General features: G+C 43.5%; 1 long non-coding RNA gene across 1 annotated transcript; it reads left to right on the forward strand.

The window, feature by feature from the left end:
- Positions 1–6,958: 6,958 nt before the first annotated feature.
- LOC137095815 (uncharacterized) lies at positions 6,959–17,053 on the forward strand. The gene is made up of 2 exons (XR_010908955.1): positions 6,959–7,486; positions 16,355–17,053. It is a non-coding gene; the product is annotated as an uncharacterized lncRNA (long non-coding RNA).
- The last annotated feature ends 577 nt before the right edge of the window (positions 17,054–17,630 follow it).

The following is a 17,630-nucleotide window of genomic DNA, read 5'->3' on the forward strand; positions in this document are numbered from 1 at the left end:
TGTTTTCTAACAAATGCTTGTCCAACGTTTTGCAAAAACCCACTGATACCATTGTTTGTTTAACTTTTCCCTGAGGTGTGTTCCCAGGGACACAAATATTTTGTGATTTGCTATTCTGCACTTTTGCTATATGTTTCAGTTTGTTAAACAAACTGAACAGATCTTGACAAAGGAGTTTGGAACCAACATCTTTTTTTGTTCTCACTGCCTTAAAACTGTATAATTCTCCCCACTCCTGGGTTGACATCTGTGTAGTTCAGATCGATGAAAGCTATCAAGGAACACAATGGGTTTTGGCAGGACAATAAAGTAGATAATTTCAAATGAAAAATCTTCATCACCTTTAGATATTCTGTCTAACATTTTCCTCTCTTTTGCTTTTACATTTCATTTTAACTTTCACTCATTAAATTGTTTTATGACACATGTAGCATTGTACTCAGCAAGCCATAATAACCTAAGATCTGAAAATCATCCTCTCCTTAATCGGAAAAATAGAATCCCCCTTTCCTTTTGTGTTTTTGAAACATTCAGTTTTGTGTGAAACTCTAGACTTTTAGTCACATCCTTTTGGTTCTAATTGTTGTGTGACTTTCAGCTTTAAGTGGCATCATCTGTAGCTTTCTTTTTAGGAAAACTCTCACAAAAGTGCTGGTGCTTATACAAATGGTAGTATCTTTGGTAGAAGGGAACCAGTTAGATGTTGTTCATGTCTATAAAATGGTTGCCTAGTTTTAAACATCTACAACAACAATAATTTATTATTCTCTATGTTAAGAGGCAAAACAAAATTGTTCAGTGCTCTGGTAGCTAGCATTCCCGATCTTGTTATTCTTTTGCACCATTTTTAAAATACAAATTGCCTTGGCTTTGTATCACATACACAAGCACTTGCATTGGTGGTAGCTGGACAACTGTTCATTTACAAAGATCCACTCCAAATTGGACCATAATAACTGAAGACAGGATCTCAGTTCTGTTTATAATAGGCATTTAAATAATATCCAAGTGGAGGCCATTTATACTAGAGTGTTATATTGCTATCACTCCAGTCTAACAGCCATAATTTTATCCTATGAAATCCTGTGAATCGTAGTGTTGGGATAGGCATGAGGAATTTTCAAATGGAGCATAGTAGCACATCTTCAGACTGAAAATCACAGGACTCTATAGGCAATTAAACCCAAATAACAGTGCTATAAATGTCTATTGTTAAAGAGATCCAGGTTTCTCTTTCATATTCTATTTTATTCATGCATTATTTATCTTTCTTACTTTACTTCACATATTTCAGCAGGTTGGGTGCTTTTGTGTGCTCCTTCATCCACATAGTGCTTTTTCTGGATTTTTTTCTATGAAAACACTTTTGAGATGTACAAAATGTTTATTATTTTGTGTATTATTTTCAAACACATAATAATATAAAAGATCTTACGTGTGTACCTATATGCAAAAATGTGTTTTTCCTTTGTTTTCTTATATTTGCATCTCTTTCATCATCCTCCATCATATTCAAAAGCAATGCAATATATTTATTATTTATTTATTTACTTTACTTTACTTGTATACCGCAGTTTCTCAGCCCAACAGGCGACTCAACGCGGTTTACAACAAGGATAAGAATCAATCAACGATATACAATTTAAAACCATAAAAGCATAATATACAATATTGACACAACAATAGACAACACAATGCATCTCATAACTAGAGTCGTGATCCAATCCATCGTCCAAATTTCCATTCCTGTAATCATCACATTCATTGCACTGTTTAACCGAATGCCCGTTCAAACATCCAAGTTTTTAATCTTCTTTGGAACACCATTAGCGAGGGGGCTGATCTTACCTCCATAGGAAGGGCGTTCCACAGCCGGGGGGCCACCACAGAAAAGGCCCTATCTTTAATCCCCACCCAGCCGCACCTGTGAAGCAGGCGGGATAGAGAGCAGGGCCTCCCCAGAACATCTTAGGGTCCTGGCGGGCTGATAGGCAGAGATACATTCGGATAGGTAACTTGGGCCAGAACCGTTTAGGGCTTTATAGGCCAACACCAGCACTTTGAATTGAGCCCGGTAGCAAATCGGCAGCCAGTGGAGCTGGTGCAGCAGAGGAGTTGTATGCTCCCTACAAGGAGTTGTATGCTCCCTATTCTACAGACCTATACATAAATTTCTCGTAAATTTCTCAGTTATAAAAAATGAAAGCAGGGAATATTCCCCACTCTGGCATAGATCTCAATGAGGTAAAGCAGTCAAAGGATGCTGCCTTTTTGGAACGGGAAATCTGATACCATTCTGTTGTGGATTTCTCTTCCATTTTTAGAGTGTATATTGTAGAAATAATGTAGTTTGGCATCACTTTTAATGTCATTGCTCAATGCTATGTAATCATGGGAGTTGTACTTTTACAAGGCCTTGAGTGTTATCTGCCAAAGAGTGCTGGTGTACAGGCTGATTTGAGTTAACCTAGGGGGAAAGCTGCTTAATGTGATTAAATTAGTTGCGGGAGGGTCCTGAACCCTGAAACAGGATTCGGGTCATCCCTTAAGTTAGGAACAATTGAAACAGCTGGGCCAGTTCCTAAACTAAACTGATTACAGCTGTCTCGATTGGTGCCAAAGTGCTGGAAAGCAGACAATCAGAACACCTGGTCAGAAGAATATATTTGAGGTGCTACGGTGGTGTATCCATAGCAGCTCTGGACCAGTATTTTAGCTGGTGTAAATGCAGTCCTAGAGTCCAGCTACACCAGACTTTCACAACAGAGCCCACGGGCAGCTTGTGGCATGCCAAACAATTTCAAGCAGCAAATGAAAATTGTAGATGATGTAAAATAAACTGAAAGAGAAAGGGAAGAAGGGATCATGAAGTTTAGTCTTCAGCCAAAGAAAGGAGCTTTCCTTTCATGGCTTCTCTTCCTTGTAGGAAGAAAATACACTCCTCAGGAGTGTCTGGTCACACATGACATTTGTGCAGGTGAATGCTGCTGGGTAGTTTTTTCCCCCTTTTCTCCTCGTGGCTTTGGCTTTATATCAGTCAAACATGACAACAATCCTGATTTGAAAGTGAGAGAGAAGAGTTATCATCGTATTGTCGAAGGCTTTCATGGCCAGAATCACTGGGTTATTGTAGGGTTTTTTTGGGCTATGTGGCCATGTTCTAGAGGCATTTTCTCCTGATGTTTTGCCTGCATCTATGGCAAGCATTCTCAGAGGTAGTGAGGTCCATTGGAACTAGGAAAGTGGGTTTATATATATGTGGAATAACCAGGGCAGGGCAAAGAACTCTTGTCTAGGTGTGAATGTTTCAACTGACCACCTTGATTAGCAGTTGATGTCCTGGCAGTGCCTGGGGCAATCTTTTGTTGAGAAGTGATTAGATGTGCCTGATTGTTTCCCCTCTGTTGTTTTGCTGTTGTAATTTTTGAGTTTTTTAATACTGGTAGCCAGATTTTGTTCATTTTCATGGTTTCCTCCTTTCTGTTGAAATTGTCCACATGCTTGTGGATTTCAATGGCTTTTCTGTGTAGTCTGACATGGTGGTTGTTAGAGTGGTCCAGCATTTCTGTGTTCTCAAATAATATGCTGTGTCCAGGTTGGTTCATCAGGTGCTCTGCTATGGCTGGCTTCTCTGGTTGAAGTAGTCTGCAGTGCCTTTCATGTTCCTTGATTCATGTTTCGGCGTATGGAGTTCGGACAGGGCAAATGTGCCACAGTGGCATTAAAGAAAGGGAAAAATACTCACAGCAAGGGCATAGAGATGCCAAACGGACAAACCATAAAATGCAATCAGCCTGAAGCCTATAAATATCTGGCATACTACAGTTGGACAATATCATGCATGGGCATGTGAAAAATGTGGTCACCAAAGAATATGTCTAAAGGGTCAGAAAGGTTTTGAACAGCACAAATGGCATAGAATATGATCAAGGCTGTCAACACCTGAGCCATCCCTGTCAACAGATACACTGCTGAAATTGTGAACTGGACACAAGCAGAGCTGGATGATTTGGACAGAAAAACAAGAAAACTGATGGCAATCCACTACTCATTACACCCATGTAGTGATGTCGACAGATTTTATCTGCCCAGATAATCATGAGGCGGAGGGCTCCTACAAGTGAAACAAATGGTAGAAGAAGAGAAACATGCACAGATTATGTGAAAGACAGTCAAGAACCAACATCGAAGGAAGTCAATAGTAGAAAACTGCTTAAAGTGCAAAATACAAAGAGTGAATTCTGTAAAAATACAATGCAAAAAGAAGAAAAATGGGCAAAAGAAGGCTCTCCATGGACAGTTCCTGGGAAAAATTGAGAGCCAAATTGACAAAGAAAAAAACATGGATGTGGTGCAAAAACGGAACTGAAAAAAGGAGACAGGGGGTTTGATTCTTGCAGTCCAAAAACACGCAATCAAATTGAAAAGATTCCAAGTGTAGACTATGCAACACTCAGATCACATTCTCAGTTGCTGCAAGAAGATTGCACAGACAGACTACAAACAGAAGCAAAATACCATTGCTCAGATGATCCATTGGAACTTGTGCCACAAATACCATCTGTCTGTGACAAAGAACTGGTGGGATCACAAGACTGAAAAAGTTATAGAAAATGAACGTGTCAAACTACTCTGGGACTTCCTAATTCAGACTGATAGAGTTTTGGAACACAATACTCCTGACCTCACGATTGTGGTAATACTACTGACTTCATGATGGTGTTAAAAAAGAAAGTATGAATCATCAATGTTGCAATCCCAGGTGACAACAGGATTGAAGAGAAACACTTGGAAAAGCTGATATGAGGATTTAAAGATCAAACTCAAAGACTCTGGCACAAGCCAGTAAAAGTGGTTCCAGTGGTAATTGGCACACTGGGTGAAGTGCCTAAAGACCTTGACCTGCACTTAAAAATCATTGGCATGGACAAAATTACCATCTGTCAGCTGCAAAAGACCACCCTACTCAGATCAGCATGCATTATTCGCCGATACATGACACAGTACTAGACACTTGAGAAGTGTTTGATGTGTGATCCATTATAATAGCCATCATAATGATCTTGTTTGCTGTCTACTAATCTTGTTACTACTACTATTACTAATAATAATAATAATAAATCTATTACTTGCCTTTTCCTGCAGCTTGAGGTGGGATACAATATCATTAAAGAAAGAGATAAAACACTATTAAAAGACATACAACTAGGTATACAAGTTAAAATATAACTTAAAATCCACTGATGAAATGCAGATTAAAATTCACAACTTAAAATTAAGCATCCTTGTTCTTAAGAAAACTTTACGGGACTGAAATAAGGCAATGTATGGGACAAAGCTCTCAATTTCCATGAATTGATCTCCAAACTGGACTCAATAAAAAAAGGCTCAATCACTTCTGCAACTTTACTGAAACTCAATGAAATTTGGCTTAAAATTTTTAAATGTTAGCTGATGTAATTAATAATTTATTTTGTTTATGTCATTTATTAGTACCTTAGATATCAGAGTTTCATTCATTGTTTAGCCAGTATCCCTGTACATATGAATGTTAAACGTTGCAAAACATGAAAAAAAAATCTAATACCACATCTAGGAAATTGTCAGATAACTATATAATTAGAAACTAGATACTACCAAGGGAAGTTTGTCTGCAGAGTATGATGTCTAATAATTTCAAAATTAGTAGCAGTCAGGACAGCTATTTCCCCTTATATACAATGAAAGAATTGCACTCTGTTGAGATCCAGTATGCTTTCATTACATGGCCATATCAAGTTTTCATTATTTTGTTTATACACAGATATGTAGATGATTCTGTTCTGAGGACATGCTACTTTTTGCAAGCCCAAAATAATCCTCCAGTCAATACATCACACCAGATTAATTCTCCCTTGGTTGGCTAGGGAATTTGAGCGGAATAATTTGCCTAATTATATGATTTGTCTAGATTTAAATAATGGAAAACCAGGTTATTAATGTTTTCAACAGACTTAAATTAGAATGGGTGTTGTGAGGTTTTATTCACTATACTCTGTCTGTTTACTCAAATGAGAAGAGTAGTACTGTTGCTATCTCTAGATGTTTTGGCCTACAACTCTTGACATAGGTTCTGGTGATTAAGGCTGGTGGGTACTGTAGTCATCCCATTCCCCCAAAAACCCAAAAGGCCTAACCTGCACCCCAAATTAGCAGAGACTATCTCATGGTCACAAAGAAAATTTAGTGGCTGACCTGGCTTTTGAATGCTAGTCAACATCTGACTTTCTAACCATCGTGGTACATTGGCTCTGATCTTCTGTAACTTACAAAATGTAAGATTTTGATATATCTTTATAGCAGATACTTATGAGAAAGCAAAGTGTCCACAGTCTTCTGGATCTGCAGTATATTCTGAACCACATCCAGGTTTTCTGCCTTTTAATATGAAGAATGTCTTAACAGTTTCAAAAAGTATTATTTTATGATAGTAGTTTCATCTGCCAATCAATCCAGAACCAAAGCAGGCATGGGGTGTGGTTTCACAACTGAAGTATAATTAGTAAATGATCACCACCAGGTGCTGGATGACTTAACTAGTTAGAAAAAGCTGCATTTTTAGAACATAACAGCTGGTATTAGAAGTGACCAAAGGGATAATTTTCTGTTGATTACTTTTTGAGCTTTTCTCTTTATGAGTAGAACATGCAATAGAAAATGTTACTACTTTTATTGAGTGATGCCTCAACTCCCACCTTATTGGACTCATTACTACAATCAATAGTCATAAAAATAAGACTTGTTATTCTCAGTTTGTTATCTATATAAATAAAAATTTTATGTTCATTTGCAGGATTAACATAACTCCAAAACTACTGGACAAAATGACACCTGAAGGAGTGATGTAAAGGAGTGATGACATTATTATGTCCCTTATGCAAGAGAGACACCATTGTGTCCCCAGTACAGAGGTGCAGGAATGGCTATGTACCACTAGAGGGACTGGCACACCATACCTCCAAATGGACATGGCGGATTCCAGTCCTCTGACACTTATGCTTCACACCATTTTGGCCAAGTATACAGGACATCATGACATAGGACTAAAGACAGACCATACTCCCCAGATACATACACTGTTCCTACCCCACTGACCATATATGGACATTACCCTTGAAGACAGGAAGGATGACATCGCCTGTAGCTGACCTCACCTGTAGATTACCTCACCCTTAAGAGTCCAACCAATCGCTTGGCAGTTATGTAATCCCCCACTGTTGCTATGCAGACTTTGCTAAAGAGCACCAAAACCTATATAAGCTGTGCTTAGACAACAATAAAATGTCATCATCATTCACTTCTACACCCTGCCTCCCGCCTGGTCATTATCTCGTTTCAACATCTGGTGACCGACGACGTGATAAGATCCAGGCCTTCCATCCCATGCTTACCGCTGGAATAGCTACAAGGTGCGCACCTTCAGTGAGTTTTCTCACTCCCACAAATCGTAAGTATGGGATTAAGTATGTCAGTTCCGCAGCTGAGGCATGCACAAGAACTGTACAGGTTGTTAAGACAGGCAGGGTATTTTGAAGTAAATCAGGGCCAGGTAGAAGATTTACTTGGAGAAATCAGGTATCATTGTTTATGGTATCCAGAACAAGGTTCATTGATCCCATCGGATTGGGTCAGAATAGGTCAAACCTTTCATGAAAAACCCCAGGGGACAATTCAACAGTTATTGCTGTGGAAGCAATGTTGTGAAACAATCACTCTCCTGGGAGTGACAGATAATTGCCCACCTGTGGCTCCGGTCACGAATCAACCTCTCCCAACTCAGATCATAAATCCTCTTTTTACCCCGCTCGAGATGGGATGTTCACAGCTAGCCCTCCCTATCCTGCCTTCATGTGTCTTTGCTTTTGAATCATCCCCCGCCGATCCAAATCTCCCCTCTACTTCTCTTGAAAATAAACAGCCAAGTCTTGAGAAGTTGTTACAGCCCCAGCCACTGAGAGACATGATTCCTCAGACCATTCAAAATGCTGGGGGCCGAGAAAACATAACCGCAACCCTTCCTGACATGACAAGATTCGGGGAAGCTATATCCTCGACTGAACACATTCAAAACACAACAGCCATGATTCCAGATCTAATTTATGGCTCCGACACATTCACTAAGACAGCTGGCCAACCGGAGCTCCCAACAATGACATTTGATCCTGCTTTTCCATACATTCAGTGGGCTCCCGAAATCCAAACATTTAAACAGTCTGACATTGATCACACAACAATCATCAATATCATCATTTGCTGCCCAGATTCGGAATCTGAAAAATCATATGCCTCTGCAGAGGGTGTCACATAAATAAACAGCGCCTATACCACATCTGGGCAGACCGTCAGGTCGCAAATTCCTTACTTTTCTTAATATATCATTGATAAGACAGTTTAACGACCCCTATCCCATTCCCATAGTTTCAATCGGCACTAGCTAAGATACGGCTGTGTCGGTGTGATTTTTTAACAACCCCTCTCTCCAAAAGACAACATTAAAACATTTCCATTCAACAAGATTTCCATTCAGCAAAAACATAAAGCTCCCGTGTATACTGTCATTAAATAAATTTCTTACAAAATGATTTTCAAAATAAACTTCTGTTCAATCAGAAGTTCCAGGGTTATATTACATATATAATCTAAAATCAAACAGCTATATAGAGAGTCCTCATTCTTTTTAAAGAGTGTTTTGATAAAAAAGCTTTCTAAGTTTTATCTTTGATAAAGATGGACAATACACAGTCCTCTAAAAATTGTCAAATTTCATCTCCTTTAATGCTAAACAATATTGATTAGTTATAAAATATAATGAAAGCCACTACAACTCTTTAAAATAGTTCTTTATGTTATACTAACCCTCAACTGAGAGATTGTTTGAGATTGTTTTCATTGTTGTTGCTATTTCATAGTTATAATTTTGCTCATTGTTATTATTGTTTCATAGTTATGATTTTGCTATTATTATTTTAAATTGTGATATACATGTCTAATATGATTTTCTGAGATTGATTTTCATTTGCTTGATCAAGTGTGATACACATACCCATACACAACAATTTAAATACTGACAAAGTTGGTGTTGATTTCATAATCAAGAGTTGTGCTTCTTAAAATCTATAGTTCCCAATCAAAACACATTCTAAACTCCACCAACAATAAAATTAAGCCAAACTTGACACACAAAACTTCAAGTCCCTTTCATTTTAAAGGGTCAATTATATATAAGACTCAAATTACACTATATTCAACTCACACTTCTTCCTAAATTTTAATCACACCTAAACGATTACATGCTTGGTTTCCATGCCTTTCATCTGATGCTTACAAATAAATCAGCTTCACAAAAACACACTTCTTACAAAACATGACAAAACATGCTTACATGATAACATATCTTGCTATATTATTAGTCATATTACACTTTAGACATTCATTTTAAAATTGAGTTTATTAAGTCTACAAATCATAGCTTTGTTTGATGTTCCTCTTCCTTTCCTAAAAAGACCACATTTTCCCCCCCTCCATATCAAACACAACATGCTAAAATCAACACTCACTTCTTACAGACAAACACACACCCCTATTTTTTTTTTCCAAGATGGCGCTGTGAACACACACAGCACTGCCAGCTCCTGGGGCGAGATCCAATTGCCCCCGATTTTTCCCCTCACGGCCTCCCCTTCCCAGCTGTTTCCGGAGGAGGTGAGTGAAGGCCCGTTCAGCCGTCTGCTCAGCCCCCCCCCAAGCCATCGGGAGGGGTGAAGAAGAGGGAGCCAGCTGTTGCTGCCCCATCCAGCCACCGGCCCTTTCGCCGCACCGGGGAAGGGCCGGCTGAGCTCCAGGCTGTGCCATCTCTGCCCCCACGCCATCGGGAGGGGTGAAGAAGAGGGAGCCAGCTGTTGCCGCCCCATCCAGCCACCGGCCCTTTCGCCGCACCGGGGAAGGGCCGGCTGAGCTCCAGGCTGTGCCATCTCTGCCCCCACGCCATCGGGAGGGGTGAAGAAGAGGGAGCCAGCTGTTGCCGCCCCATCCAGCCACCGGCCCTTTCGCCGCACCGGGGAAGGGCTGGCTGAGCTCCAGGCTGTGCCATCTCTGCCCCCACGCCATCGGGAGGGGTGAAGAAGAGGGAGCCAGCTGTTGCCGCCCCATCCAGCCACCGGCCCTTTCGCCGCACCGGGGAAGGGCCGGCTGAGCTCCAGGCCGTGTCATCTCTGCCCCCACGCCATCGGGAGGGGTGAAGAAGAGGGAGCCAGCTGCTGCCGCCCCATCCAGCCACCAGCATTGGAAGGAGCCGACGAACTCATCAGGCTTCGCCTGCAGCAGGAATTTGCAGCCGCCATCTGACTCTTTTTCTCACTATTTTTATTTTCTTTTCCTACTTTTTCCTTTGGCTAGTTGTATTTTTATTTTTATTTCATTAGTATAATCATAGTTAGCTATATGTTATATGTTTTTAATTGCTGATTATATTAGGAGGTGCGAGGAGCAACAGGAGTATTGATAGGAGAGAACAGGATTGCCTGAGATGGTGTGAGTTAAGAAGCCCAGGAGAGCGCATGAGTTGTCCGTGATAGTAGCGAATTCATAGGAAGGTGCGGTTGAGTTGTGTGTGAGAGAGTGTATAAGTTTGGTTTCAGTGGGCTGAGAGAAATGTGGGAGGATGTGAACAGTGTGGGAGTTGTGGAATGCCTGGAGGACTGACTGATTGTGCTGTAAGTTGGAGGTGAGTGAGTACTGATAAGAGTGGTTGGTGCTAGTGGTGAGAGAGTGAATTATTGACATAGGAATGGCTACAGCGGACCCTTATGCGAAAAATGATATTTTGCACTTTTACGACCTCCTGAGGGACTCGTTCAACCATGTGTTGTTTCAGCTCAGGTTTTTGAACGAGAAAATGGACCATCTCCTTAGAGGCTTTGCCTCTTTCTCAGGAATTACTGTGCAATCTAACCCTCCAAAGACTGAAAACTCTCTCTGTGCAGATTTAGCTAAGGACTTGTGCCGGAATGGGGAGGAAAGCACTTTAGAGCATTCGGAACATAGGGTGGAAGGAGGGAGGGAGGGAGGGATTAATGATGAGACATCTGAGGGAAAAGGAGAATCTCTGGGCACACATAGGAATGGAAACATCTGGGAGTGGCAGCGGACTGTGCTGGCTACTCAGAGAACGGCCAATAACACAACATCCGGCCTCATGGATCAGCCCACTGCACTTTATGATCGGAATCAACATCTCCCCACGGACAGTTTTGCAGTGGATATTGCCGATCTAATGATAAACAGAGGCAGATGGACCTCCAAGAGGGCAGTCTGTAATTCCTTGGCCCAAATCCTAGGTAAAAGATCACAGGATATAAGACTAAAAGCCATAGTGTGGTTGTGGAGGGATTACCAATCTTCTGACCGCTCCACCCGTCTTCAAATTTCACCTGAAGACAGCACTTGGCTTGGTGAGCTAATGGCTAAACAACCTGGCCTAAAGAAATGGGGCATCACTATTAGGAGGGTAGTTGTGGACCCTCACATTCGCCCCTTGTTTGATCCTGGGGCTTTGTTCCACCACACTCCACCTGGCCCCCGGGCGAACTCCACAACTAGCTCACCAGTTACGGCCCCCCCTCCTGGTTCGTATAATTTTGAGACCCCATCTGCCCCGGTCGCCTCCACTCAGCCAGTCACACTTCTCCGCTCGAGAACGCTCCCTTTATTCAGCCCACTTAGCTCCCTAGATACCTCTCTATCCACCTCAACATCAGAGTCATCCCTACCAAATGCCCAAGGGAGATTATTCCCCAGCCCAACTTCCTCCCCTGAGAGCTGACTAGATTCTGGTCGGGCGGGGGGGGGGGGGGAAGGTTCCAGAGAAAGGGGGTGCTATCCGAGTTGTGTGGGGAAGGAGATTTGCGGATCACAAACATCCCAGGGAGAAGCGCAACAGAGTCTTTGCGACCCTGGAAAAGGTGGGTAGTGGTAGGCTCCTTGGCAGCCCCCTTGGTCTCAAGGTCCCGTTGATTAATGCCAGATCCGTTAATGGTAAGACCGCGGCCATCCAGGACTTGATCCTGGATGAGAGGGCGGATCTGGCATGCATTACCGAGACCTGGTTGGACGAGGTGGGGGGTGTAAACCTTTCCCAGCTGTGCCCTCCAGGTTTTGGAGTGCATCAACAGGCCAGACAAGGGGGGCGGGGAGGAGGGGTCGCAGTGGTCTTCCGGCAATCCATCGCCGTGACCAGATGCGTTGTCCCGCAAGCTTCTGGGTTTGAGTGCGTCCACTTGAAGGTGGGGAGCCGTGACAGTGTGGGGTTCCTGCTGGTGTATCGCCCACCCCGAGATCCAGCAGCTTCCCTGTCTGAGTTAGCGGAGGTGGTCTCTAATTCGGCCTTGGTCTCCCAGCGCCTGGTGGTGCTGGGAGACTTTAACATTCATGCCGAGACCACCTTATCTGGCGCAGCTCAGGACTTTATGGCCACCATGACGGCCATAGGACTGTCACAGATAATATCCGGCCCCACGCATCAAGCTGGGCACACTCTCGACCTTGTCTTTGTGGCGGACGACGAATTGATCAGAGTGGAAGATCAAAACATCCTTCCAGTGTCATGGTCTGACCATCATCTGATCACATTTAGACTTACTGCGACCCTAAACCTCCGCAGGGGTGGAGGACAAATTAAGATGGTCCGCCCTAGGAGACTGATGGATCCGGACGGATTCCTGAGGAATCTTAGGGTTCTTCCTGCCTTGGAGCCCGGCGATTCCATCGACGCCTTGGTAACTCTCTATAACGGGGAGATGGCCAGGGCGTTAGATATGATCGCACCCGAACGCCCCATCTCGTTGCGTCGTGACAGGCCATCCCCTTGGTTCACCGAGGAGCTGGCTGTGATGAAGCATACAAGAAGGGGGCTAGAGCGCAAATGGAGGAAATCTCGAGATGTGTCTGATCGAACACGGGCTAGAGCCTCTCTTAAGGCATACTCCGTGGCCATACGGGCGGCCAGGAAGTCATTCACGACCGCTCGTATAGCATCTGCAGCAAATAGATCATCGGAGCTGTTTCGGGTCATGGGAGAACTCCTCCACCCACCTGCGGTGGAGGAGGTCCCTGACGACCCCGCAGCTCGGTGTCGCGATTTCGCACACCATTTTGCAGATAAAGTCGCCCAGATACGTCTCGAGCTCGACTCCAATTCCATCGCAGTGCCAGGAGAGGTGACGGAGGCACCTGCTTGTCCAATTTTGTGGGATTCTTTTAGGCTTGTTCTTCCTGAAACCGTGGAGGAGATTATTGGGGCTGTGAGAGCGACCACCTCATCTCTGGACCCATGCCCATCTTGGCTCATTAAATCAGCCAGAGGGGGGTTGCTTGACTGGTTTGTACCGATTATCAATGCATCGTTGGAGCAAGGAATTTTTCCATCTAATTTGAAGCAGGCCGTGGTTCGCCCACTTATCAAAAAAGCTTCCCTTGACTCCACGGTGCTAAATAATTACAGGCCGATCTCCAACCTCCCCTTTTTGGGTAAGGTGCTGGAGAGGGTGGTCGCCTCTCAGCTCCAGGGTTTCCTAGACGATACCAACTACCTAGATCAGTCACAGTCTGGTTTCAGGCCTGGTCATGGCACCGAGACAGCCTTGGTCGCCTTGCTGGATGACCTCCGCAGAGAGCTGGACAGGGGGAGTGTGACCCTGCTGGTTCTCTTGGACATCTCAGCGGCTTTCGATACCATCGATCATGGTATCCTTCTGGGTCGTCTCTCCGGGATGGGCCTTGGGGGCACGGTTTTGTCGTGGCTCCAGTCCTTCCTGGAGGGACGAACTCAGATGGTGAAGCTGGGAGACGCCTGCTCTGACCCCTGGCCTTTGACCTGTGGGGTCCCGCAAGGCTCTATTCTGTCTCCCATGCTTTTTAACATCTACATGAAACCGCTGGGAGAGGTCATCCGGAGTTTTGGAGTTGGGTGCCATCTCTACGCGGATGACACACAACTCTACTACTCTTTTCCACCTAATTCCAAGGAGGCTTCTCAGGTGCTAGACGAGTGCCTGGCCGCTGTGTCGATCTGGATGAGGAAGAACAAGCTGAAGATCAATCCCGACAAGACAGAGGTCCTCCTGGTCGATCGTAAACCGGATCGGGGTATAGGGTGGTCACCTGTGTTGGACGGGGTTACACTCCCCCTAAAGCCACAGGTCCGCAGTTTGGGCGTCCTCTTGGATTCTTCGCTTACACTTGAGGCTCAGGTGTCGGCGGTATCCGGGAGGGCCTTTGCGCAACTGAGACTTGCGCGCCAACTGCGACCATACCTCGTGAAGGCTGATCTGGCCGGGGTGGTCCATGCCTTGGTCACCTCTAGAATGGATTACTGCAATGCGCTCTACGTGGGGCTGCCCTTGAAGACGGCTCGGAAACTTCAATTGGTCCAGCGGGCAGCAGCCAGGATGCTATCCGGGGCTCATTATCAAGAGAGGTCTACCCCTCTGTTCAAGGAGCTCCACTGGCTGCCATTTATTTTCCGAGCCCAATTCAAGGTGCAGGTGCTTACCTACAAAGCCCTAAACGGTTTGGGACCACCCTACCTGCGTGACCGCATCACCATCTACGAACCCACACGCTCGCTTCGGTCATCTGGAGAGGCCCTGCTCGTGATCCCACCCACGTCGCAAGCGCGCTTGGTGGGGACACGGGACAGGGCCTTTTCTGTGGCGGCCCCCCGACTTTGGAACGCCCTCCCAAAAGATCTCAGACAGGCCCCTACTCTAGCCGTTTTCAGAAGGAACTTAAAAACTTGGCTGTTCCGTTGTGCCTTCTCAGACTAGGAATCCCCACCCCAAGTCCTAGTAGCACCTTAGCATAACTAATTGTCGCTGCACACTGCACTTTTAATCCCACGTGCCTCCTGCCATTTCAGCACTTTTAACCCTTGTACCCCAGTGCGCCGGCCGAACCAGTTTTAATAATGTCTTGATGTACTGCTATTGTTGTTATTTTGCTTATTGTTTGATTTGCTTAGTTATTGTGGTGTTATGCTATTTTGTTTATTGCTGATTTGCTTGCTATTGTGATGTTATGCTCTCTATTGTATTGTTGTTTTGAGGCTTCGGCCTGTGTAAGCCGCATCGAGTCCTTCGGGAGATGCTAGCGGGGTACAAATAAAGTTAATAATAATAATAATAATAATAATAATAATAATAATATTCGTTACCCACATTTAAACATTAAGAAAACGATACTTAAAACCAGACATTTATTGCTTTATTCACACATCATATCTACCTTACACACTAAAATCCGTCAGAGTCTCTCCCCTTTCCAAGCCAACACACGCTGCCCAAAAGAAGGGGGGCCGTACATTCCACAAGCCGTGCAAGACACGGCCAGACTCTGAGATCTGATCATACACACACACACACCAACGTTGCCTCCCTCCTCCCTTTCTGTCTGTTAAAATGACTTTTTGATTCATGATTGTTTACCTTTTAATTTATGCTTGGTTAGTCTGTTTTATCCTTTTAATTTGTCTCTTTTATACGATATTATAAGATGCTTTCATTCTGCCTCCATAAAAAACTACAATTCCCTTCCTTACACACACCGATGCCCATTCTATACTGTGCTGGTCAAAGACCATAATAAATCATTGATTGATTGATTCATAGCTACCACAATCCTTCCTCTACAACAAAACACAACCCTATGAGCCATGCCTTTTCATCCTCAAACTACAAAACCTATTATCCCTTTCTCATTACACAATCACTAAAGTGATCCAACAGCTTTGCTGTTGCTCATTGCCTCACTCATCCACATATATTTCAACAGATTAAAACCACTTACCCATAACATTGCTCAAAATACATTCCCTAAAGATTTTAATACAACATTTTCTGCCTTGGTCAAAGACACATTCTCTGGTTACATTTAGTTAACCCCTCACAAAACAAGACACACCAACATATTCTCAACCACTTTCTTTATACCTTTACATTCATGAGGGTCCCTCCTACAATAAAAACTACCACCAAACCCTCTTATTACAGCGCTACGCTTACAACGTTCTACTCTCCCTACACATCTTTAACATTCCATACGATGGCCACACAAAACAAAATTGCTGAGCGTTCAAATCATACCTCTATAAAACCATCTGCTTCTTCTCACACACAAAGAGAAGGGGGAGTCACCCCCTGGCCTCTTTCCTGCTCGTTTTTGGGTTTCGCTTTCCAAAGGCTTTCCCAATGGCCTTCCTATACGTGTTATTTACCATTAATCATTTGAATTTAATTTTATCTGATTCTTCTTTCGTTACCAGGATCCAGAAGCATTTCCCTCTCCCTACCCCCTTCTACTCCCTTTGATACAGGTTGCCAGATCCGGAGTGAAAAGGCTCAGCTCCCCTCATCGCCTAAAATCAAAGATACTGCTGTGACGGGTCGATTTGAGTTAAAGTCATAGAGTCAAGGAGTTAAAAGAGACCTCATGGGCCATCCAGTCCAACCCCCTGCCAAGAACCAAGAGTTCCTGCTTCAACTGTCATAAACCTATGAACTTTAACAAACATGATTTGCTTTTTAACAACATTGTTTAAACACACATTCTCTGTCATTGACTTCTTAAATCAAGCGCTTTGGGTTCCTGATCGCTACATTTGCCTCTAAAAAGATGACGTGACACCAAGGCCTTCAAAATTCCATTCACCTTCCAGTCTATTCTATGTGTTGTTTCAAATCTCACAAATAACTTCAACAAAATACTTATGCATGTTGTTTTTTAATGACTTAGCTTAACATTTTAAGCAAAACACTGTACCTGCTTGATAAAACTTTTATTATCCAATTTGTTTACTCTACACAACTATTGATGGCTATATAATAATCTGCTACTGCTACATTTGCCCATTATTATAAGCTTCTTGCTAGCCTCACGCTCTGCTGACCTTTCCCCTCCACCTCAAAGTGATATCCTAATACATGACCTGACTTCCTGTCGACTACAAAAAACAGTTCAAATTGCTTTACTATTGACTGGCTGTTTGATCATATGCTGCCACATTCAATACATCCCATCCCTGTGACAGCTTTACCAGCCACGGCCCCTATAAGCCCCTCCTAAACATGATGTCCTTTATACGTACAAATTGTTAAAAAAACAAAAAAGGGGGAGATGAAGGAGTGATGTAAAGGAGTGATGACATTATTATGTCCCTTATGCAAGAGAGACACCATTGTGTCCCCAGTAAAGAGGTGCAGGAATGGCTATGTACCACTAGAGGGACTGGCACACCATACCTCCAAATGGACATGGCGGATTCCAGTCCTCTGACACTTATGCTTCACACCATTTTGGCCAAGTATACAGGACATCATGACATAGGACTAAAGACAGACCATACTCCCCAGATACATACACTGTTCCTACCCCACTGACCATATATGGACATTACCCTTGAAGACAGGAAGGATGACATCGCCTGTAGCTGACCTCACCTGTAGATTACCTCACCCTTAAGAGTCCAACCAATCGCTTGGCAGTTATGTAATCCCCCACTGTTGCTATGCAGACTTTGCTAAAGAGCACCAAAACCTATA

This window comes from Anolis sagrei, chromosome 1 (assembly GCF_037176765.1).
Source record: "Anolis sagrei isolate rAnoSag1 chromosome 1, rAnoSag1.mat, whole genome shotgun sequence".
Taxonomy (NCBI): domain Eukaryota; kingdom Metazoa; phylum Chordata; class Lepidosauria; order Squamata; family Dactyloidae; genus Anolis; species Anolis sagrei.